The sequence below is a fragment of the Bos indicus x Bos taurus genome, chromosome 13 (assembly GCF_003369695.1).
Source record: "Bos indicus x Bos taurus breed Angus x Brahman F1 hybrid chromosome 13, Bos_hybrid_MaternalHap_v2.0, whole genome shotgun sequence".
In the NCBI taxonomy this organism is placed as follows: domain Eukaryota; kingdom Metazoa; phylum Chordata; class Mammalia; order Artiodactyla; family Bovidae; genus Bos; species Bos indicus x Bos taurus.
The window spans coordinates 31,081,780-31,106,030 of NC_040088.1; the positions used below are offsets into that span (position 1 = coordinate 31,081,780).

At 38.0% G+C, this 24,251-nt stretch overlaps 1 protein-coding gene across 6 annotated transcripts in view; it reads left to right on the plus strand.

The window, feature by feature from the left end:
* Positions 1–24,251, plus strand: part of PTPRA (protein tyrosine phosphatase, receptor type A) — a 171,148-nt gene that overhangs the window by 13,522 nt on the left and 133,375 nt on the right. For 2 of the 6 annotated variants that reach the window (XM_027559306.1, XM_027559303.1), the window contains exon 2: positions 23,180–23,277. The exons of the other annotated variants lie outside the window; for them this stretch is intronic. The gene's annotated coding sequence lies outside the window, so the exon portion shown is untranslated. The remainder of the gene's footprint in view (positions 1–23,179; positions 23,278–24,251) is intronic. 6 annotated transcript variants of the gene reach the window in all.

Below are 24,251 nucleotides of genomic sequence, written 5' to 3' on the forward strand. Positions count from 1 at the left end.
TTGAATACCACTTCATATATTAAATGATTTTTAAACAATTGTTTTATTATCATATAATCATATTTTTATTTTCATAAAGAATTATGAAAATGTATTATTTTCATATTTTCTTTATTATCATAAAGATATAATAGTATTATGTTAAAAGATTTCTTTTCCTTAGAGATAAGTACTGAAGTATTTATGGATGAAATGATATGATGTCTGGGATTTGCTCTGAGATAACTCAGTGTATCTGAGGGTTGTAGATTATTTACTATTATTGATAAATCATTGACACTGGGTACTTGGTACATAAGGGTTGGTTATAGAGTTTGCTTTTGCTTTTAGTTTTAGTGGGTTTCACATCCGTTCGTTAGAAAAAGTAACATCTTTTGACTAGTTTTCAGGAGTAATTTTAAGAGCAGTTTCCTTTTCAAGGGAAGATAGATATTTGCTAGCCACATTTAAAGGGAAATGTTTGTATAATTGAATGGGTTGGAAAAATAAATATTAACAATTTAGTAAGCACAGCCATAGTACTTCTTCCTTTTGGATCCATATTTCTTTCTGACTGTGATAGCTGTTAAAACCAACCATTGGGACTTCCCTAATGGTCAAGTGGTTAAGACTTCATCTTCCAATGCAGGAAGTGTGGGTTTGATCCCTGATCTGGGAGCTAGGATGCCTCATGACCAAAAAAGCTAGAATATAAAACAGACAGTATTGTAACAGATTCAACAAAGAGTTTACTGGTCCACATCCAAAAAAAAAAGTCAAATACTGGTTTGAAACCAGACTTGCAGATTGCTTTGTCACAAAATATTAAAATGAGATTTTTCAAGCATAATGAGAAATATTTGATCCTATGGATCACACTAAATATTTTTAAAACAAGTTTAGTATCTTAGTAGTAGTAGTAATGGTTGAACCATTATTGCTGTCATTATTTTATTACATTTGGAAATGAATGTGTGTTTCTGTAGTATTTGTATATATTAGTACCTTTGTCATATTTATTGGGAAACGTTTTGAGGATGTTCACATTGATTGATTGGCCAGTGTGCTGTCAAAGGTTTGTCCTTACTGTGGATAATGAATTGAACAGAGCATTGACACTCATTTGGTGATTGTTAAAGCAAGTTTGGCTAGGGATGATGGTGTTCTGGATTGCACTTAGTTTTTCTTTAGTCTTGTTACTGTAATTTTAGCTTTGCAGTTTTTGTAGAGAAATAAGACCAATCACTTTCACTTGCTCTTTAGTGTTAATTCAGCTTAACTGATTAAATTCCTTCATACTCCTTTGTTAGTGAATTTAATTTTCTTAGATATTTAAAAAACATTTATACTTTTAATCTGTCAAATACAAGTCCTTGACAAGTTAGAGTTACTACCTTAAGCATAATCTCCTTAAGCACTTGAGCAGTACTAAGAAATTAAACTTATAAATGTAGTAAAACAGAATCTTTTAAGATTTCCTGTACTTTTCAATAGCTGAATCTGAATTTGTTGTTATTGTTCAGTTGCTTATTCGAGTACAGCTCTTTGCAACCCTATGGATGGCAGCACACCAGACTTCCCTGTCCTCACTGTCTTCCAGAATTTGCTCAGACTCATGTCCATTGGTTTGATGATGCCATTCAACCATCTCATCTTCTGTCACCACCTTCTCCTCCTGCCCTCAATCTTTCTCAGCATGAGGGTCTTTTCCAAAGAGTCAGCTCTTCGCATCAGGTGGCCAAAGGATTGGTGCCTCAGCTCCAGCATCAGTCCTTCCAATGAATGTTCAGGGTTGATTTCCTTTAGGATTGACTGGTTTGATCTCCTTGCTGTCCAAGGGACTCTCTTGGACAACAAGGAGATCAAGTCCTCTCCAGCACGTGAATTACCAGCATTTAAAAAACACACATCCTAAATTTAACTCAGAAGAACTGTGAGTTTGATATACCTCATCTTGTTGCTAACACCTTTTTCTGCTGGAGTTGTAGTGCCACTTAGCCAATTAAGGAGGACAGCTTTATCATCTGTAAGAGAGCCTGAGTTACTAGATTGAAAATATAGAACCACAATGCAGTTATTTGTTGGTCAAAGGATCAAGACTGAGAAAACTAAAGGCTTTTTGTTTCCAGGATAGTTCTTAAGAGGTGCCCTTCCCTATATTAGAGTTCTGAATTGGGTATCAATAGGGGAATCAATGTTTGAGGTTTGTTTTACAACCCTCCGTGTGTTTTATTTTGTATTTTTTCAAATTAACCTCTTAATATTTTTTTTCTGAATCAGATTGGGCTTGTGTTTCTTTCATTTTTCCTTGTCAGACCTTATAGTTATTTTATTTATTTATTTTTAATTGGAGGATAGTTACTTAACAATGTTGTGTTGGTTTCTGCCGAACAACACTGTGAATCACCCATAAGTATACACATACCTCCTCTGTCTTGAACCTCCCTCCCACCCCACCCCCCATAGTTATTTTAATTTGGGGAGTTGAAAGCGACTAGAGTTCATATCCTATACCTGATGCCAAAGCTTGAGTTAAGTAGAAAAGAGTAGCTTTATTACTTGGCCAGGCAAAGGGGGCCACAGTGAGCTAATGCCCTCAAAACTGTGTCCCCACTTGGGGAAGACAGAGGTTTTAAAGTAATTGTTCAAAGAGAGCATGATAGGTCCTTGGACATTCTTCTGATGAGTTAGTGGTAAGGTAAGTAGGAGTCAGCATCATCAACCTTCAGGTAGATCCAACGGGTCTGGGTCATGGCTTGTGAGCAGATTACCATCTTTAACTTCTCCCACCTGGAGGGGATTTCGGTGTCTGCAAAATAGCATAAAGTGAAAGTGAAGTGAAGTCGCTCAGTCGTGTCTGACTCTTAGCGACCCCATGGACTGTAGCCTATCAGGTTCCTCCGTCCATGGAATTTTCCAGGCAAGGGTGCTGGAGTGGATTGTCATTTCCTTCTCCAGGGGATCTTCCCGACTCAGGAATCGAACCCAGGTCTCCCGCATTGCAGGCAGACGCTTTACTGTCTGAGCCACCAGGGAAGCCCAACAGTTATACATATCTGTTGATGGGGAAACAGGACCCTGCCCAAAAGCTGCTTTTGACTGTTTCTCCCTCATCTCACATCCCCTCCCCTCCCTAATCAACAACTACTTGAATCTGCCCACTGGAACTCAGAGAAGGTCATGGAGACTGAATGAAAGCTATTGCCTATAATCAAAGAAATGGGAGAAACAGAAAGGCCTTGTGCCCAGGAGCCCTACAGGGCCCTGTGCCATACCATTACTTGCTGTTCTTTGTGAACATGGGCAAAGTACTTAACCTTAACTTTCTGGGACTGTTTCCTTATCTAACACATGGGTTCAACAGTAGTACTCTTTTACTGCATGTTTGTTTTAAGGATTAGATAGTGCACCCCAAGTGCTTAGTGTGTAGTAAACTTTGAGTAAATGTTTTACTGAAATAAAGTTTTCAGTATTATAATGATCTTGATTTTGTCTTTCCTCGCTAGTAGTTGATGAGGATACAGTATTGCTCTAGCTGTATAATTGATCACAGAGTAATTTTTATCTTGCAAGAGTTTCAGTGCGGGGTATTGTGGCAAGGATGGGAGAGGAAGAGACAAGAGAAGAATGGAGTAAATGGGATAAACTGTAGAACATTTGCTCCCTGAACCATCTTCCCTGGAGTTCTGTCGTATACTTTCTTTGTTTTTCTCTTCCTTTCTTGCCACATGTCAGTTTCCTTAGGCCTCACTTTGACCACTCTTTGACTTACCAAAGAGTACTCTTGTGTTTAAGCTACATGCCTATGCCTAGGGTTTCAGCTTCCAGTTCTTTGCTAATTAGGAGAAAATTCGTCTTTAGCACTGGATGATGACCATCAACCTCCTCTCATCGTCATTGGACAGTTTCCCAGGAACCTGTAACAGGCTCAGAACTGACCCCATCTTCTTCCCTTTAAATGTGTTATTTTTATATTCTCCATCTTGATGAGTGAAACCACCCAGTAAATCAAACCAGTAAACAACCCAGTAAATCAAACTTGAATGACGTTGTTCTTATGGTTGATGATATAGTCCTGTTTTAACTTTAATATTTCTCAAAATTGCCTGCTTTCCCCCACCTCTTCTATCCCTCAGCTCTGGTTTTCTTTTTACTTAGATGAGTGCCCATTATTATTTCCTTATTCCAGATCATGTGTCACATTGCTGCCAAGAGTGATCTTTTTGACTTCCTTATCTAATCACAGCACTCCCCAGTTTGAAATCCTCTGGATAAAATCCAAAGTCCTTATCAGTGCAAGCTTTTGTGACCAACCCCTCTTAATCTTTTAGCCTTAACCTTTCCCTGTATCCATGACTGTGCTATGCTCTTTCAGACTCTGACTGGCTGTGCATCTCCCTCTTTTTTACTTCACATTATAATTTCTTAGGTAAGGATCAGCTCCTCTAGTCAGCATTGTCTGACTGACTGTCTCAAGACTGATGTAGGTATTTTGTTGTTTAGTTGCTAAGTCATGTCTCACCCTTTGCGACCCCATGGACTGCAGTATGCCAGGCTCCCTTGTACTTCACAATCTCCTGGAGTTAGGTCAGATTCATGTCCATTGAGTTGATGATGCCATCCAACCATCTTATCCTCTGCTGCCCTCTTCTCCTTTTGCCTTCAATCTTTCCCAGCATCAGGGTCTTTTCCAGTGAGTCAGTTCTTTGCATCAGGTGGCCAATGTATTGGCGCTTCAGCATCAGTCCTTCAATGAATATTCAGGGTTGATTCTTTTAGGATTGACTGGTTTTGTCTCCATGCTGTCCAGGGGATTGTCAAGAGTCTTTTCCAGCACCGCAGTTGGAAAGCAATGGTTTTTCAGTGCTTTGACTATATGGACCTTTGTTGCCAAAATGATGTCTCTACTTTTGAATATGCTGTCTAGGTTTGTCATAGCTTTCATTTCAAGGAGAAAGCATCTTTTAATTTCATGGCTGCAGTCATCATCTGCAGAGATTTTGGAGCCCAAGAAAAGAAAATCTGTCACTGCTTCCACTTTTCCCCTTTCTATTTGACATGAAGTGATGGGACTGGATGCCACGATTTTAGTTTTTTGAATGTTAAGTTTTAAGCCAGCTTTTTCAGTCTCATCTTTCACTCTCATCAAGAGGCTCTTTAGTTCCTTTTCGCTTTCTGCCATTAGGGTGGTATCATCTACATATCTGAGGTTGTTGATGTTTTCTGTTGGCAATTTTGATTCCAGCTTGTGATTCAACAAGCCTGGGATTTTGCATGATATACTCTGCATATAAGTTAAATAAGCAGAGTGACAATATACAGTCTTGTCATACTCCTTTCTCAGTTTTTGAACCAATGAGCTGTTTTATGTCCAGTTCTAATTGTTGCTTCTTCACCTACATATAGGTTTCTCAGGAGACAAGTAAGGTGGTCTGGTATTCCCATCTCAAGAATTTTTCAGTTTGTTGTCATCTATATAATCAAATGCTTTAGTGTAGTCAATGAAGCAAAAGTAGATGTTTTTCTGGAATTCCCTTGCTTTCTCTATGATCCAACGAATGTTAACAGTTTGATCTCTGATTCTTCTGCCTTTTCTACACCCAGCTTTGACATCTGGAAATTCTTGGTTCATGTATTGCTAAAGCCTAGCTTGAAGGATTTTGAGCATAACCTTACTAGCATATGAAATGAGCACAATTGTGCGGTACTTTGAACATTATTCGGCATTGCCCTTCTTTGGGATTGGAATGAAAACTGACCTTTTCCAGGATGTTTGACTTTAGGTGAATGACTATACCATCAAGGTTATCTGGGTCATTAAGATCTTTTTTGTATAGTTCTTCTGTGTATTCTTGCCACTTCTTAATTTCTTCTGCTTCTGTTAGGTCCTTACTGTTTGTTTTATCCTGCCCATCCTTGCATGAAATGTTCCCTTGATATCTCCAGTTTTCTTAAAGAGATCTCTAATCTTCCCCATGCTATTGTTTTCCTTTATTCCTTTGCATTGTTCATTTAAGAAGGCCTTATCTCTCCTTTGGGCTTTCCTGGTAGCTCAGATGGTAAAGCATCTGCCTACAATGTGGGAGACCCGGGTTCGATCCCTGGGTCGGACAGACCCCCTGGAGGAGGAAATAGCAACCCACTCCAGTATTCTTGCCTTGAAAATCACATGGGCTGAGGAGCCTGATAGGCTACATTCCATGGGGTCACAAAGAGTCGGACACGACTAAGCAACTTCGTTTTCACTGTATCTCTCCTTAGTATTCTCTGGAACTCTGCATTCAGTTAGATGTGTCTTTCCCTTTCTCCCTTGCCTTTCACTTGTCTTCTTTCCTCAGCTTTGTAAAGCCTCCTCAGACAACCACTTTGTCTTGCATTTCTTTTTCTTTGGGATAGTTTTTGTCACTGCCTTCTGTATGGTGTTCAGAACCTTCATCCACAGTTCTTCAGGCACTCTAACAGATGTAACCCCTTAAATCTATTTGTCACCTCCACTGTATAATCATAAGGGATTTTATTTGGATCATACCTGAATGGCCTAGTGATTTTCCCTACTTTCTTCAATTTAATCCTGAATTTTGTAATAAGGAACTGATCCAGTCAATTCCAGGTCTTGTTTTTGCTGACTGTATATAGAGTTCTCTATCTTCAGCTGCAAAGGATATAATCAGTCTGATTTCAGTATAGTGAATGTCCATATGTAGAGTCATCTCTTGTTGTTGGAAGAGAGTGTTTGCTATGACCAGTGTGTTCTCTTGACAAAACTGTTAGCTTTGCCCTGCTTCATTTTGTACTCTAAGGCCAAACTTGCCTGTTACTCCAGGTGTCTCTTGACTTCCTACTTTTGCATTCCAGCCCCCTCTGATGAAAAGAACATCTTTTTTTGGTGTTAGTTCTAAAAGGTCTTGTAGGTCTTCGTAGAACCAGTTTCAGCTTCTTTGACGTTAGAGTGGTTGAAGCAAAGACTTGGATTATCATGATATTGAATGGTTTGCCTTGGAAATGAACCGAGATCATCCTGTCATTTTTGAGATTGTACCCAAGTACTACATTTCAGATTCTATTATTGACTATGAGGGCTATTCCATTTCTTCTAAAAGATTCTTGCCAACTGTAGTAGATACAGTGGTCATCTAAATTAGATTTGTCCATTCCTGTCCATTTTAGTTCCCTGATCCTAAGATGTTGATGTTCACTCTTGCTGTCTCTTGCTTGACCACATCCAAGTTGCCTTGATTAATGGGCCTAACATTCTAGGTTTCTATGCAATCTTATTCTTTACAGCATTGGACTTCACTTTCACCACCAGACACATTCACAACTGACTATCATTTCTGCCTTGGCCCAGCTGCTTCATTCTTTCTTTAACTATTAGTAATTGCACTCCACTCTTCCCCAGTAGCATATTGTACACCTTCTGACCGGGGGGACTCATCTTCCAATGTTACATCTTTTTGCCTTTCCATGCTGTTCATGGGGTTCTCTGGGCAAGAGTACTGGAGTGGTTTGCCATTCCCTTCTCCAGTGGGCCATGTTTTGTCATAACTCTTCACTACGACTTGTCCTTCTTGGGTGGCTCTGCACGGCATGGCTCATGGCTTCATTGAGTTACATTAGCCCCTTCTATAGGACAAGGCTGTGATCCATAAAGGGGGATCTAGTTATAGATCCTGTGCTTATTTCTGTCAAGTCAGTTAATCATATTGTGTGATAATCCAGACATTTATAATCTGTACGTTGACACTTGCAGATTAACAACTTTAGAAGGATCCTGGTGGTCCAAGATGTGTCATAATATGTAATTTTGCTGGGCACAGATTCATATTACTTGGACTTTGAGTTTGATGGCAGCAGTTGAGTTCACTTAGTTCTTCAGTGAGCCTAACCTCACTAAGAATCTTAAGCTGTCTTTTTTTATTTCCTGCTTTTTCCTGTTCATTTTCTAGTTTTGTAGGTTTTCTGATTCCAAAATTAGAAAATTGAAACAGAAAACTTAAGTCCCTGTAATGACTTGAAAATCCAGGTGGTTTTTAAGATGTCTTTTTCTTCTCTTCTCTTTCTATCTCCCTTATCTTTGGCACTAAATTAGGGGATACAAACTCAAATATGTCTTTGGAAGCCAGGCAGCTTATGTGAACGAGAAAGATAGATCTGTTGGGTCTCATGTTACACTGGAGTTTCTCCATGGTCTATCTAAAGAAGTTCATATTTAACATTTTTATTATACACTGTGCTGCCATTTTGAAACTTCAGTGTAATTGCTAAAGACTGTACCTATATGATTTAGTTTATCTTTATGAAACTAAACTCATTAAATAAGTAAAAACTTAAGTAGCCATACTACTACTTGGTCTTCTAGACCCAGCTGAAATATTACCTACTTAGTGAAGTCTCCTGAATTCTCCTCGGAATTGTTCTTTCCTCCTTTTGGGGTTGGAATAACAAGTATTGATCTAAATGTATTTTAATTACTCACTTTCATGTCTTAATTTCCTGTTAGTTTATTGAAGAGAATTATGTATTGAGGAACATCTTATTGATTCCATTAGGAGTTCAATACATTGGTGTTTATCATTGAGTAAAGTGCTAGGATATAGTAAACAGACATGTTTATCCATGAACAGATACTGATTAAAACCAAAATGTGGGAGCCTATAACATTTCCTTCTCTTTTGATGATTTGAAGGGCTGTGTGGCTACACTAATTTCAGCTTTGTTTCTTGGAAATTACCAGGAATGTTAGTCATGATTGATATGTGTTGCTCTTTTTGGTGCAGACAGATCTGTGTACGGATGATGACTAAACTTAATTCCAAATAATCAATGGTTCAGCCTCCTGAGAAAAAATCCCTACAAGGGGAACTTCCTGTTCTAATTTCATACAGTTAAGACTCATAAATCACCTGATAATTGTGGAAAATATAAAGAAATTTGAGTGGACCTTGGATAAAGAAAGAGTTTGGAATAAACAGACCTCAGTCCTATTTCTGGCAGTACTAATTAACATTGTGACTTCAGTCAGGTCTTTCCTAGTCACAGTTTCTTCCTCTGTAAAGTGATAAGGGACTTGATGGTTTCAAATCTTTCCCTAAAATTATTTAGTCTGAAACACTCTAATTTCCAAAATATTTGGACCAGTGAAGGAAATACTGTTCATTCAAAGAAGAATTTGAAGGAATTTACTGAAGTTCGTATAATACCCATTGTGTATGTGTTTCTGGAGAGGTTGTGTTTAGGAGCTCTCTAGAAAGACAAAAAACTAGTCAATAATAATCATTACTGAGGAGTGGGGAACTGGATTATTGGTGGGAAGGATACATTCTATTTAGCATATTTTCTTTGGTATTCTTTGACTTTATAGTGTGTGGTTCGTTATCTACCCAATAAGGACTATCCAATATAGTGTGTGGTTCATTATCTACCCAATAATGGGAATGATGGTGCAGTTCATTAGATCCTGTGCATTTATTTAAAGAAGACTATATATTGAGCTCTCAAGTTTTAGTAGCCAAAGATTCCAAGATATTGACTTGACTTAGAAGATATGAACTATCATCAGCAGTGAAAAACAGCCTTTCCTGGCACTATGGTTTGAGGCATTTTCCTCTTAAAAGGGGTATTGTGTGATACGGTGAATGTTTTCAGTAGTACCTCTACAGTCATACTGTAGTGCAGTTTCTCAAATGGAAGGCCTTGGATATATTTTGGAGAGGAGTTTCTCTGAGTAGACTCTAACAGTTTTAGAAGTTTCAATAATCTGAGCGTTAAGTATGTAGATTGCTGACTTTGTAACTGATTATTGCCACACACTTTCAGCCCCCATGTTTGTGTATGTTTAGGATCAAGCTACATCTTTATTTGTAAGTAAGTAGTTTGTGGGACCAAGGGAAGGCCAAGTAGTGCTGGGCACAGTGGGCAACTTGCTTGTAGTTGTTTGAATGGGAAAGTGGTGGGAGAATTGGTGTTATATGACATATGTGTTTAGGCTTGCCAAGCTTAAACAAACACACAAAAACTTGTAGTAGGTCATACAGTAGCTATGTTATGAGTGGTGACTTAATTTCAGCATTGAATTTATTATTATCTATTAATATTGTTAATTTGAATCTTGGTTTTATATTTTTATATTTATAAATTTGGTTTTATAGCTGTGTAATAGCACAGTGTTACATTTATATTTAATCATCAATAAAACTTTTAATTAGCAGTGAAGGTTTGTTAAAAATTTTGCTTCATTTAAAAGGTAGTCCGTATCTCAAATTTGAGAACTCCTGCCATAGTGACTTTTTAAAAAATTATTTATTTTTGCATATGCTAGGTCTTTGTTGCTACTTGGTCTTTTCTCGGTTACAACAGGCAAGGGCTACTCTATAGTTGCAGTGCTTGGGCTTCTCATTTTGGTGGCTACTTTTGTTATGGGGCACGGGCTCTAAGGTGTGTGGGCTTCAGTAGTTGTGGCATGTGGGCTCAGCACTTGTGGCTCCCGGGCTCTGGAGCACAGGATCCACAGTTGTGGCTCCTCAACATGTAGGATCTTCTCAGATCAGGGATCGAACCTATGTCTCCTGCATTGGGAAGTGGATTCCTTAGCACTGAGCCACCAGGGAAGCTCTGCAGTAGTGATTTTGCCATGACCTTATTACAGGTTTGCTTATTCTCAACGGAGTCCACAGATGCCCAAATAAGAGGCAGTTTTCTAAATGTCATTTCTCATAATTGAATTTTGTTGATTAGAAAAAGACTTTGAAATCATGAGTACAGTTGCTGATTAATGACAAATCCAACTTACTTTGAAAATAAAGAAGTCTGAAGATAATGGTAGTTTTCATAGATGGTGACTCCATCTATTTACATGAAACAACCATAGGAAAGGCTGAGATGGTTATCAGAAAAGTGTTCACCTGCTCTAATCCACAAATGAATGGATACACAGGTTCCAACCCTCCCAATTGAAGAGAGCATGACTTGAATGAGTTTAGTCTGAAAAAAATGTCAAAGTTGATGTACCTGGCTATTCATTTTAGCTATAGAAAGGTATCAGTAATTACCTAATTTCAGGTAGCATAATTTTCTCGTGAATCCTCTAATAAGGACGACTCTTTTGGACAAGGTTTCTCTAGAAACAGAATTGGGCTTACCTGGTAGCTTAGCTGGTTAAGAATCCACCTGCAATGCAGGAGACCCGGGTTTGATTGCTGGGTGGGGAAAATCCCCTGGAGAAGGGATAGGCTACCTACTCCAGTATTCTTGGGCTTCACTGAAAGATTGAAGGCAGGAGAGTAATCCAAAGGCATTTGTCTTCAGACCGTGTCGTCATCAGAAAATTAAAAATTTCCAGATCTTACCTTGCAAGGATCATGGGCAGACATACTTCAGCCTTGACAACGGGAACACCAAATTCTCTGACCTGATCCAGCTTGTTGACTTTTAGCAGCTGAAAAAAGGGTCCTACCTTGCAGACTGAAGCACCACTGCATCCGAGTGGCCTTATGACCTCAGATCTACCCTGGCTGCAGGCCGGTGGACGCTGACACTGGGCTGTGAAGAGGCCTATGCATCGCTTAGAACACACATCTGTCTTCACCTCCGGGCTCGAAGCAAGATGGTGCGTTCTGCGCTGGCCACAATCGGCTAGTCTGTTGGACTTGATGGTGATTGATTGGCTGCTGCAGATTCAGCAGGGCCGCGCCTCTCTCGCTGGCCTCATGGGGAGGGCAGGAGAGAGCAAATTCAAGAATAAACTGGAATGATGGTCTTGGCTGGGCCACAGAGGAATGCAAGCCAGAGAGAAGTGATTGGAAGTGAACCCTTGCCCTGGAATAATCTTGACAATTAAAACTGATGTGTTTAAAAAAAAAAGATTGAAGGCAGGAAGAGAAGGGGATGACAGAGGTTGAGATGGTTGTATGGCATCACCGACTCAATGGACATGAGTTTGAGCAAGCTCTCGGATATGGTGAAGGACAGGGAAGCCTGGTGTGCTGCAGTTCATGGGGTCACAAGGAGTCAGACAGAACTGAGTGACTGAACAAGAAACAGAATTGTTCTGTTCTTTAGAATTGTTGGCTGTTGGGAGCTTCACAGGTGATCCAATGCAGGGGGACCAGGTTTGATTTCTAATCAGGGAACTATTAGTAGACCCCACATGCTGAAACTAAGACCCAGTGCAGCCAAATATAAATAAAAATAAATATTAAAATATTGTTGGATTTTATTAAAATTAAATATTAAAAAATTGTTGGATGCTCTAAATGGTTTTGATTTTAAAGTTGATCTGGATTCAATTTTTTTGTTAGTTGCTTAAAAGAATCACTTTTCTGTTAAGGTAATTGTTCTTGACATCAAAACAGTATTTATCAGCACAGAAGAGATGACTGCATTTTCTGTCTTTTACATTTCAAATAATTCTAAAAGAATTTTAAAAGAGGAATGCAGAATTTTATATGGTATGCCACGTTATCTGATCTGGCATTAGTTTTTTGAATCTTGCCCTGTGCTTTTAGGGCAGTTTGGCTGTGGACACTGTTTGTCAGATTAAGGAACTTCCCTTTTTTTCCTTGTTGTAAAGTGGATGTTGAATTGTATATCATGCTTTTTCTGCATCTCTTAATGTTCATATGATATTTCTTTAAATTGTCAATATAATGAATTACATTAATCAACTCTTCATGAGAAAATATTGTTTTATTTTTTTGTTTTAGACTCATGTAATTTTTATTATAAATATACATAACAAAATATACCATTTTTATTACAGTTTGGTGTACATTCATATTGATTGTTGTGATAGCACCACCACCATCCATTTCTAGGACTTTTTCATCATTCCCAACTAGAACTCTGTATTCTTTTACCAGTATGTTCCAGTTCTCCCTCCCTCTAGCCCTTGGCACCTACCTTTCATTAATTAAAAAGGGAGTTTTTAAATGAAACACAATTTGATCATGGTGTCTACAGTAGTATCTTTTTATCTTACACATTGATGGCATCAGATTACTAGTATTTTGGTTGGAATTTTTTCAATAACAGTTAAGGCCATTTTCTAATTTCCATTGTGGTTTTCTTCTTTGATTCATGGGTTATTTATAAGTGTGTCTTTTAATTTTCAACTGTGAGGTTTTTTAATATGGATTAATAGATTTAACTGCATTGTGGTTAAAGGATTGACCTGTATGATTTTAGTCCTTTAATATTTGTTTGCTGTTTGGCTGAGTGTGTTCTCCACATTATTAATGTTAAATTATTAACATTGTACTATAATTGCCTTATCTTTGTCACTATATCCTTCTAGCTATACAAGTTTTCTGAATCATTTAAGAAATAAGTTGCAGACAAAAGGCTCTGTAACTTTTAAATCTGTATATATATCCTAAAAACAAGGATACTCTTCTGTTTAATCATAGCACACTCGTTAAAATCAGGAAATAAATATTGATACAGTACTGTTTAATTCACAGATACCTCTCAAATTTCACTGATTTTCCAATTATGTTTTTTACAGCAAAAACAAAAAAAAAAGCTAAAAGATTAACCAAAAACCCAACTCTCCGCTCCAAAAGGGCTTCTCAGGTGGTAAAGAATCCACCTGCCAAGCAAAAGACCTGGGTTTGATCCCTGGGTTTTGAAGATCCCCTGCAGGAGGAAATGGCATCCCACTCCAGTATTCTTGCCTAGGTGATCCCATGGACAGAGGAGCTGGCAAGCTACAGTCTGCGTTCTCTGGGTTGCAGAGAATTGGACACGACTTAGAGAATAAACAGCAACAGCAACCCTTCTAGAAAGAAAACCAGGAAAACCTCTTCCTTTCCTCCTTTTATTTCCAGTTCAGAAACCATCTAGGAACATGTCTTGCATTTAGTTATCATGTCTCTTCAGTTACAGTTAGTTCAAAAATATTTTACCTTTTCTAGTAAGTAAATAATATCCATTTTTGTGAAATGATAACTTTGAGGCTGTATGAATAGTTCATTTCTCATCCACTTTTTACCTACTATGTTTTAGCACCCATTCATTGATGATCTGTGCCTAAGTCAGTTATTAATATAGTGTTACCAAATGATAAAATTTATAAAATTTCATCACTCCTTTTGAGTTCATTTGGCATTTCACTGTAAGAAAAAGCTTTCTCTACCCCTTTTTATTTATGTATTTACCCTGCTGCCTGGCATGGGAGATCTTAGTTCCCTGACCAGGGATGGAACCCATGCCCCCTGCAATGGAGTCTTGACCACTGGACCACCAGGGAAGTTTCTTTTTTCTCTTTTAAAATCATTTAGGAGCTTCCCTGGTGGCTCAGTGGTAAAGAATCTGCCTGCCAGTGCCAGAGATCATGGATTCCATCTCTGATCTGGGAAGATCCCACGTGCTGCAGAGCAGTTAGGTTCATGCACCACAACTCTTGAGCCTGCGCTCTAGAGCCTGCATGCTGCAACTGCTGAAGCAGAGAAGCCTCCACAATGAGAAGCTCTCACACTGCAACTAGAGATTAGCCCCTACTCTCCACAAGAGAAAAGTCCAAGCTAGTAACACTTCGGTACAGCCAGAAAAGAAATTTATTTTAAAAATCATTTAAACGTATCAACATGAACTCCTGGATTCCTATGTTATTCATTTACCATTTATTTGATGCTCATATTGTGCTAGATTTGGCCATAGACACCCTTTCAGGCTGGCTCCTGTGGTCTTTTTTCATGTCCCCATCCTTCTTTGATCACTTACTTTTCTTTTTACACAGTAAGATTTTCCATGCTCATCTTGTACTTTCACTGCCCCAGTCCGAAATCAACAATGTCTATCAGGGAGCTCTGGTTCCTTTTATTAGGGGATGTATTTAGGAAATAAGATCTGAATACCAGATGTGTTCTTTGCTTCTGAGATGTCATTGCTCCTAGGCTCTGTTAGAGGTTAGAGATAGGATAGTGTTTTTAAATGTACCTAGGATTTAATTTATAAGTATGACTGAGTGATGGCATGAAGAGGTCAGTGCCATTGAAGGAAGTTCATTGCTCATAGTTCCCCAGAGGGAGCAGGCACCAAGCTGTTATGCAGGGTTACATGGGAAAAGCACTAAAGTCAGTCAGGAGGCAGAGGAGTGAGGGGAAAATATGGATAAGTGCCTTTATCATAGTCCATATGCGTGAATTTATGTTACCATGGTTTAGATGACACCAGTCCCCAAATAACAGTTAATGTAACTAAATATAACTTGTGATCAGAAATAACTTCTCCAAAAGAATTAAAATTTACTTTGACTCTGTAATAGCTGTGATTACTATCTCCCCTGAACAATATTCAGTTGAAGGTAGCATGTTTTTGTTTTTTTTTTTAAAGGAAAATTGCAGTCTCTGCATTGCTCTCAGCTGAACTTTACACAGCTCTGCATTTCCCTCTGTCAGTTCCTCTTGGAATGGTGGGTGGGTAGAAAAGAGAGGATATGTACAAAAATGTATTTTTAGTTCTTTTGAACAGAGGGGTTGCTCCAGCCATTGCTGTTGATGACAGGAAGTATATTTATAGCTCCAGGGAAATAGGGTCCTGGTTTTAAGAAAACCTGTGAGGCTGTACTTAATATATTTCACTGAAGCTCATTTGCACTTCATAGGAAGTGAAGTTGAGATGAATGGACTTGCAGCATATGTTACGAAGCATAGTTATTTTCATAAATATATTCAGTCTTTTCCTGAATTTGGAAAAAAAAACTTCCATTTTGAAATTTCACAATTTGTGACACCTAAAACAAAGGACTCTTCTAGAGTATATGGATGTGTGTGGAGAGTTCAGGTGATAGTATGCAGTTGTGCACTTGAGGGTTACCAAATATTGTTCCCAGTTAGATATCATTTATGAAGTTCTTACTAGTGGAGCTTCTATTGTGATCTTTTTTTAAAGACTGAAACCAAAATAATTGTTCATGGGTCATAAGATAACCTCTGTAAAATCAGTTTGGAGTTTTCCACTAACATCATATAATTTTCTCACAGATTTGATTGGGACAGAACTTTTGCCATTGATTATCATGCGCAGTGAACACATTAAACACAAGTTAAATTATTCTGAAGCCTTTTCGCTCTTTTTTTCCACTCCTTTTCTTAATTGAGGGAAGCAAAGAGTTGGTTTCCAAGGATACATCTTCTCTCTTACACTGGTCTCAGATTGATGTAGTCGTGGAAACCAAGCAGTAAACTCATTCTTGGCAGCTGCCACCATTGGTCTGATCCTTTCTTTTAAAAGCATGAGATTCTTTAATAATTCATTTTGGGAAGATTGGGGCCAAATGATTCCAGGTCATCCCAGAGGGGGGTTGGGAATGTTGTCAAATAGATGCAATTCAGTTAAGTACTAACTACCCACTCCAGTATTGTTGGGCTTCCCTTGTGGCTCAGCTGGTAAAGAATCTGCCTGCAATTCTGGAGACCTGGGTTCGATCCCAGGTCGGTTTGGGAGGATCCCCTGGAGAAAGGAAAGGCTACCCACTCCAGTATTCTGGCCTGGAGAATTCTATGGACCATATAGTCCATGAGGTTGCAGGCAGTCGAACACAACTGAGCGACTTTCACTTTAAGTATTAACAAGTTGCTAAACAAAACTACAGTGATAATGAGAGATTTGTATGCCTAATTTAAGCAGAACTATAAAGTATAGAATTATTAATATTTAGTCCTTTTAAAAATAATTTTTATTTGTTTATTTTTGTCTGTGCTATGTATTTTTGCTACTCTGGCTTTTCTCTCGTTACAGCGAGCAGGGGCTACTCTCTAGTTGTGGTGCCTGGACTTCTCATTGCCATGGCTTCTCTTGCAGAGCATGGGCTCTAGAGTGGGCTTCAGTAGTTGTGGCAGGTGGGCTCAGTAGTTGCAACTCTCCGACTGTAAAGCACAGATTCAATAGTTGTGGCCCATGGACTCTGCAGTATGTGGGATCTTCCTGGACCACATACAGACAGGATCAAACCCCTGTCTCCTGCATTGGCAGGTGGATTTTTTACCACTAAGCCACCAGGGAAGCTGTGGTTAGTCCTTTTAAAGAATAGTTTAAAACATTCCTAAGTATAATTTGAGGATTTTATTTTTTGCTTTTAGCTTTATGAATTTAAAATGTGAAGAGTTGTAGATATGCTGAACATTTTTTTTTTTAGTGCAATGGAGGTTTTCAACTTAGGGCTTTCCTTGGTGGATCCGAGATGCAGGTTTGATCCCTGGGTCAGGAAGATACCCTGGAGAAGAAAATAGCAACTCATTCCAGTATTCTTGCCTGAAAAATCCCATGGACAGAGGAGCCTGGCAGCTCGTCCAAAGGGTCACAAAGTCGGACACAACAGAGCACACACAAGATTTTCAACTTACCCACTAAATGCTATTTACTCATGAAATAAAAATATGAAATAATGTATTCTTTAAAATATTTTGTGGATTATGAAGCCATCTGCTAAATTGATTAATCTCTCTGTCTCAGTTTCCCCTCTGCAAAATGGGACATCATAATATCCACTTCACGACTGAAGTGACTTAGCAGCAGCAGTAGCAGGGTTGTGGTGGGGAGTAAATGAGCTAAATTATGTAGCATACCTAACTTATCAGAAGTATGAAACTAATATTGGCCATTCAATTTATACATAAAGAATAGAATTATTGATGAGGTTGTAAAAGCTGAAAAATTTGTTAATGTGGTGTATTACATTGATTGATTTGCGGATATTGAAGAATCCTTGCATCCCTGGGATAAAGCCCACTTGGTCATGGTGTATGATCTTTTTAATGTGTTGTTGGATTCTGATTGCTAGAATTTTATTTAGGATTTTTGCATCTATGTTCATCAGTGATATTGGCCTGTAGTTTTCTTTTTTTGTGGGATCTTTGTCAGGTGGTTTTAAAATTATTAAATTAAAAATTAAAAAAATAAATAAAGTGAAAATAATGGCTGTTATTTTTCTGGCATTACTAAGATAAACCGAAAAATAATAAAGAAAAATGCCTTACAAAAAAAAAAAAAAAAGCTGAAAAATAACTAAATTCAAAGATGATTTGTACTGAGTTCATTTATGAAAGACCCCAAAAGGAAGGATGATGCCTTTTGACATATGTACTGCTTTTTAAGTTAACTAGGTGATAGAGGATATAGGAATCTCCTCCCTATCCCTATGATTTAGCAGAGTAAATCATCTGCTTTTTTCTTCCTTTTAAACATTTAGTAAGATATTTGTCAGTCTGGGAAACAGTAATTGTTTGATTGATTGCTACATACTAGGTAGGTGCTAAGATTTCAAAGGTGAATGAGACAACATTCTGTTTGGAGGGGTGTGAATGGAGAAGGGTGAAGAAGTGAGAATGACCTATTCTTATAAAACTTAATTCTTTATAAACTGTGTTAAAGAGCTTCCCTGGTGGTTTAGTGGTAAAGAATCTGCCTGCCAGTATAGGAGACAAAGTTCCAGCCCTGACCCAGGAGGATCCCACATGCTGAGGAGCATCTAAGCCCTTGCAGTATGACTACTCAGCCTGTACTCTAGAGCTTGGGAGCCGTAGCTACTGAGCCTGCATGCTGCAGCTACTGAAGCCCACTCTAGAGCCCATGCTCTGCTCTAGAGGCCACTACAAGGAGAAGCCTGCACACTGTAACTAGAGTAGCCTCTGCTCGTCACAACTAGAGAAAAGCCTGCACAGCAATGAAGACCTAGCACAGTCAAAAATAAAATTATTTTTAAAAATTGTGTTAAATGCTGCTGCTGCTGCTGCTAAGTCGCTTCAGTCGTGTCCAACTCTGTGCGACCCCAGAGATGGCAGCCCACCAGACTCCCCCGTCCCTGGGATTCTCCAGGCAAGAACACTGGAGCGGTTGCCATTTCCTTCTCCAATGCATGAAAGTGAAAAGTCAAAGTGAAGTCGCTCAGTCGTGTCCGACTCTTAGCGACCCCATGGACTAAAGCCCACCAGGCTCCTCCATCCATGGGGTTATCCAGGCAAGAATACTGGAGTGGGGTGCTACACTAGTAGAATTTTAAATTAAAAAAATTATGTGATACGGGAGAGTACAAATTAACTTAATAAAAAATATGTAAAATTAATGTGAAAAAATGAAAACTTTTTAAAAGAATATAAAGGATTTTTTAAGAGATAAATAACATTCAATAAGCAGTGGGGTGAGCCTTTTCTAGAGCTTAAAAAATCGCATGCATGGTTCATTTGGAAGGATGAATTCAGTAGTTGAAAAAACTTTGAAAAAGAACAGTAGTTGGAAGACCGTAGAAATGGGGAGGGTATATGACATTTGACCCTCCAGATAGTAACATATCAGAAGGTTAAAGGTATTTAGGGAGCATGGCATTTGTGTTAAAATAGACAAAACAAGTGTTTAGAGCAGAACAGTAAGTTCAGAAACAGACCTGGGTATGTTGGGAATTTAGAATGTGATAAAAATAACATTTAAAAATCAACGAGATGCCACAAATTGGGAGCCCACACGCTGTAACTGCTGGGCCTATGCTCTGCAACAACAGAATCCCGTGCACTGCAGTTGGAGAAAAGCCTGCATGCTGCATCACAGAGCCCGTACACTACAGTGAAGATCCAGTGCAGCCACAATAATAAATAATAAATAAAAATTTTAAAAAATCTGGATGAGAAGGATGGAGTATTCAGTGAGTGGTCCTGCAATAGTAGGCTGTTTTGGAGGAAAATATATAAAGATTGCTAATTTAGACTATGCTCGAATAATCATGAAATTATAGAGTATGCATCAGTTCAGTTCAGTTGCTCAGTTGTATCCAACTCTTTGCGACCCCATGAGCTGCAGCACGCCAGGCCTCCCTGTCCAACACTGACTCCTGGAGCCTACTCAAACTCATATCCATTGAGTTGGTGATGCCATCCAACCATCTCATCCTCTGTCATCCCCTTCTCCTGCCCTCAGTCTTTCCCAGTATCAGGGTCTTTTCAAATGAGTCAGCTCTTCGCATCAGGTGGCCAAGGTATTGGAGTTTCAGCTTCAACATCAGACCTTCCAATGAACACCCAGGACTGATCTCCTTTTGGATGGACTGGTTGGATCTCTTTGCAGTCCAAAGGACTCTCAAGAGTCCTCCAACACCACAGTTCAAAAGCATCAATTCTTCTGCGCTCGGCTTTCTTTATAGTCCCAACTCTCGCATCCATACGTGACTACTGGAAAAACCATAGGCTTGACTAGATGGACCTTTGTTGGCAAAGTAATGTCTCTGTTTTTTAATATGCTAAATCAGTATGCATAATACTGAATTAACTAGACTTTTTTTTTTTTTTTCTTGACTGTGCCACGCAGCATGCAGAATCTTAGTTCCTCAACCACGTTAGGACTTGTGCCCCCTATAGTGGACCACCAAGGAATTCCCAGTTACATTTTTCATTCTTTAGAATATACTGAGTGGTTCTTAAAATAATCCAAACACTCATGGCTGATAGACTACTCTCTAGTATACCTTGCCTTCTGCAATCAGTAGTTGAATTTATACTTTCAGGGATCAGTGTGTTCTAAACCTGCCAGTTATATTTATTGTAACCTAATTAAATATTATATAAACCAATGAAATATATAAAAAGAGTTGTTTTTAAGAAAGTTAAGTTGAAGATCCTGAAAGAATTGGATACATACGAGTCCCTTCCTCCCTTTTTCTTACTAGTCCCCCACTTTCTTACTAGTTTTGGGCACTTAATCCTTTAAAAGATTAAGGGAAAGAACCATAAAAGTCTTACTAATCCTTCTGTGCTCAATTGTTTCACAGATGTCTAAGTTATTGAAATTAAAATCATAGATATGTATTAGGGACATGATGATCTATGCAGGAAAGAAGATGTGAAGCATTAATTAGCATATCTGTACTTAAAGAAAATGCTGTGTATGAAAGTAAATGGGTTTAAGTAAAAAATATTTAAGTTACATATATATATATATTTATTTTGATGACCTGGTTTACTGTGTTTTTTCATGTAACCAACCAGGCCTGGGTCCTGTTTGTGTTGGATAAAAGTTTTTACCTGTCCCTGGAAGAAATAGACGTAGTGCTTTTATATGCTTAGGCTAAAGAAAACCTTTCTGCCTTGATGTCTGTGAGGACTGTTGTCTTCATAGACATTAGACAATTTCTGTGGTCATCAGACAATTTCTATGAAGAGCCAGAGAGTAAACATTCTAGATTTTGCAGTCCAAAAAGCAAAATTGAGGCTCTTATGTGGGTACTTTATAACCAGAGAGAAAATACATTTCCACAAATTTATTACTGATGAAATTCAAATATAGTAATAGTAATGATAATTACTGTTACTACTGAGTACACTTTTTGTAATATATGTACGCTAATGAGAAAAATGGTGATACATTTTCTTAATTGGGGTTCAGAGTTAGTGTTTCCTGTCATCAGAATTGATTGCAAATGTTCATCTCTTATTGCTGATCTATAATGAGATTTTACAAATTTCATCTTTGGAAATATCTTCACACAGATATATAGCCAATTGAAATCAGCCCACAAGCGTATGGTTTTAATTGAGCATATTAATCCATTGGGAAACATTTGTAGAATTATATTGTAGTTTTCTCTTAGTATTTGCCTTTTAGTGTATCATTGCATTGTAGATTAATTACTTCCAATTGAAGGTTAGATGTGAGTGCCATAATTGCACTGTTAAATAGATTTTGAGACATGGAAATATTCTTTGCACTTGCCTTAAAGTCTTAAAAATGCTTCCAAAATTATAATTTAATCTAAAATATGTATTCACTGCAAATTTATTGAGAATTGAGATCTCACTTTTTGTTTTAACTTTTTGACAGCACTGGAAGTATATAAAACAGCTTGACATTACTTACGATTTGAATAATAGTTTTTGTCTAAATGAATTAACGACAGTTTAGATTTCATATGTAAGTCCAGTTCTGCCCTATAATGTTAGGTTGATTTTATTAAATATTATAAAACCTGCAACAGAAGCTAAGTTTCAAAGCCATCAGTGATAATAGTGACTGAAAAGGTCTTAGTGTTCTGAAACTGGAATCTCAGCCCCGAGCTTTAAAAAAATTTTATCACAGTAAAACTTTACAGTTGCTAAGCCATAACTACATGAGCAGGCAAGACAGGTTATGCTGCTTCTGTTGCTGACTGTGATTTAGCCCATGATAGCGAATTAGGTTCACCATTGACACTATTGGTTCCTTCAGTAACATGCTGCTGCTGCTGCAAAGTCACTTCAGTCGTGTCCGACTCTGCACGACCCCATAGACGGCAGCCCACCAGGCTCCCCCGTCCCTGGGATTCTCCAGGCAAGAACACTGGAGTGGGTTGCCATTTCCTTCTCTAATGCATGCAAGTGAAAAGTGAAAGTGAAGTTGCTCAGTCGTGTCCGACTCTTAGCGACCCCGTGGACTGCAGCCCACCAGGCTCCTCCATCCATGGGATTTTCCAGGCAAGAGTACTGGAGTGGGGTGCCATTGCCTTCTCCGAGTAACATGATAAATTTAGATATTTTCCAGAGTACCTGCTGATGAAAAATAATAAACAACCACCTTATATCTTCACAAGCTTTCTAAGTTATATAACTAAGCCTTTTTCTACTCCATATATATTTTTACAAACATCATCAGTTATAACTCATCTTTCTATTTCAGCTTGTTCCAAATTAGTATTTTCTTAGTTTCTCACCACACAGACTATTAACAGAAGCTAATTCTTCAAATACTTTAAACTTGGCATTAATTCCTTGAGTAAACAACAGCAACTGAGCTGTATTAGTAACATCTAATTCATCAACGGACAGGATAATTTACTTGAAATCATTTGCCTTAAAAAAAGATGACAAATTTTATTCCCATTGTCTTCAACCTTTGGAGCAGCTGGTTTTGCTGAAAGGCTAATAATAATCTCAAGCTTAGTTTCTCTGAATACATTTCTTGAGCTCCGGCAGTCAAGCATTATTATTTTATTTTGCTTTTATTTTTGGTCATGCCAGTTGGCTTGCAGAACCTTAGTTTCCCGACCAGGAATCAAACCAGGACCCCAGCAGTGGAAGCACAGAATCCTAACCACCAGACCACCAGGGAACTCCTAGGTGCTTTTTACTCACTCAAAATTAGAAAATTACTTTCCTTGCTTGGCTAATTAATGAGCTTCTTGGAAATTTACTTTTGTTGCAGCGTAATTTTTTTTTTATATACTCCTTCCCTTTCTTTCTTCCAGAAATTCTGCTGTGATGAGATATTCTACTTCAGATTTTCTACTTTTTTTGACCGTTGCTTTCCTGTTAATTGGGAATATTGAGATGACTACTTAGTCTGGTAATGTTTATATATATTGACTTCTTCTACCACAAGCTGTAGTGTCATTGCATAATAAACAATGTTTTCTTATCTGACTTGATAGCAAAATAATCCACACTGTCCACTGCACGTTGAAAAGAGTCAACTTTTCTCTTTTCTCGTTTTAACTTGACAGCTATGTACTGGTAATTAAAAAAAGAAAAAAAAAAACTATCACAGTATGCCAATATGGGTGTGTGACACTCAAAATGCTGTTGACTTGTAACTTGGTCACTGTGATTTGTGGTACACTGAACAGCAGTGTGAAGCTCTGAGCACCACATATACAAGGAACTACTTGATTCTGCTGTTGTAATGATGAAGCTAGCCATACATAGCCAACATGTAAATGAATGAGTACAACTGCATTTGATATTATTTGTGGACACTGGAGTTTGAATTTCATATAGTTTTCATATCATGAAATAGTACTCTTATTTTTTTAAACATTAAAAAATGTAAAAATGTTTATTAACTTGCAGATCTTATCAGATAGTTCACTCATCTTTATTTAAGGTAAAGCATTACACATGGCCAAAATCAAGAAGGAAAAGGTTGCATAAAATGTGACTGCTTGAAAAGATAATATAAGCAAAACTAGATGATGAACTGCAAATTTTTGCAACAGTGTGTCAGGAAAGGGTTAATAATATCATCCTAGTATGAAGGAGTAGCTACAGAAAAGAAACAGACCAATACTCTATTAGAAAAATGGGCAAAGGTGGTTTACCAAATAAATACAAATGTCAGTAACTGTGTGAACTATTGATCCAATACTGAACCAGTATTGGAAGGCAAATGAAAACATGGCAGGCTTTCACTTTTCACTTAATACAACTTGAATATTGCTTGAGACTTTTACAGGAAGCAAATACTACTACATTTTTCAATGTTTAAAAACCAGCAAGCAAGTAAACAAAAATTTTCTTATAATTTTTGAATTGCTGCTTGTT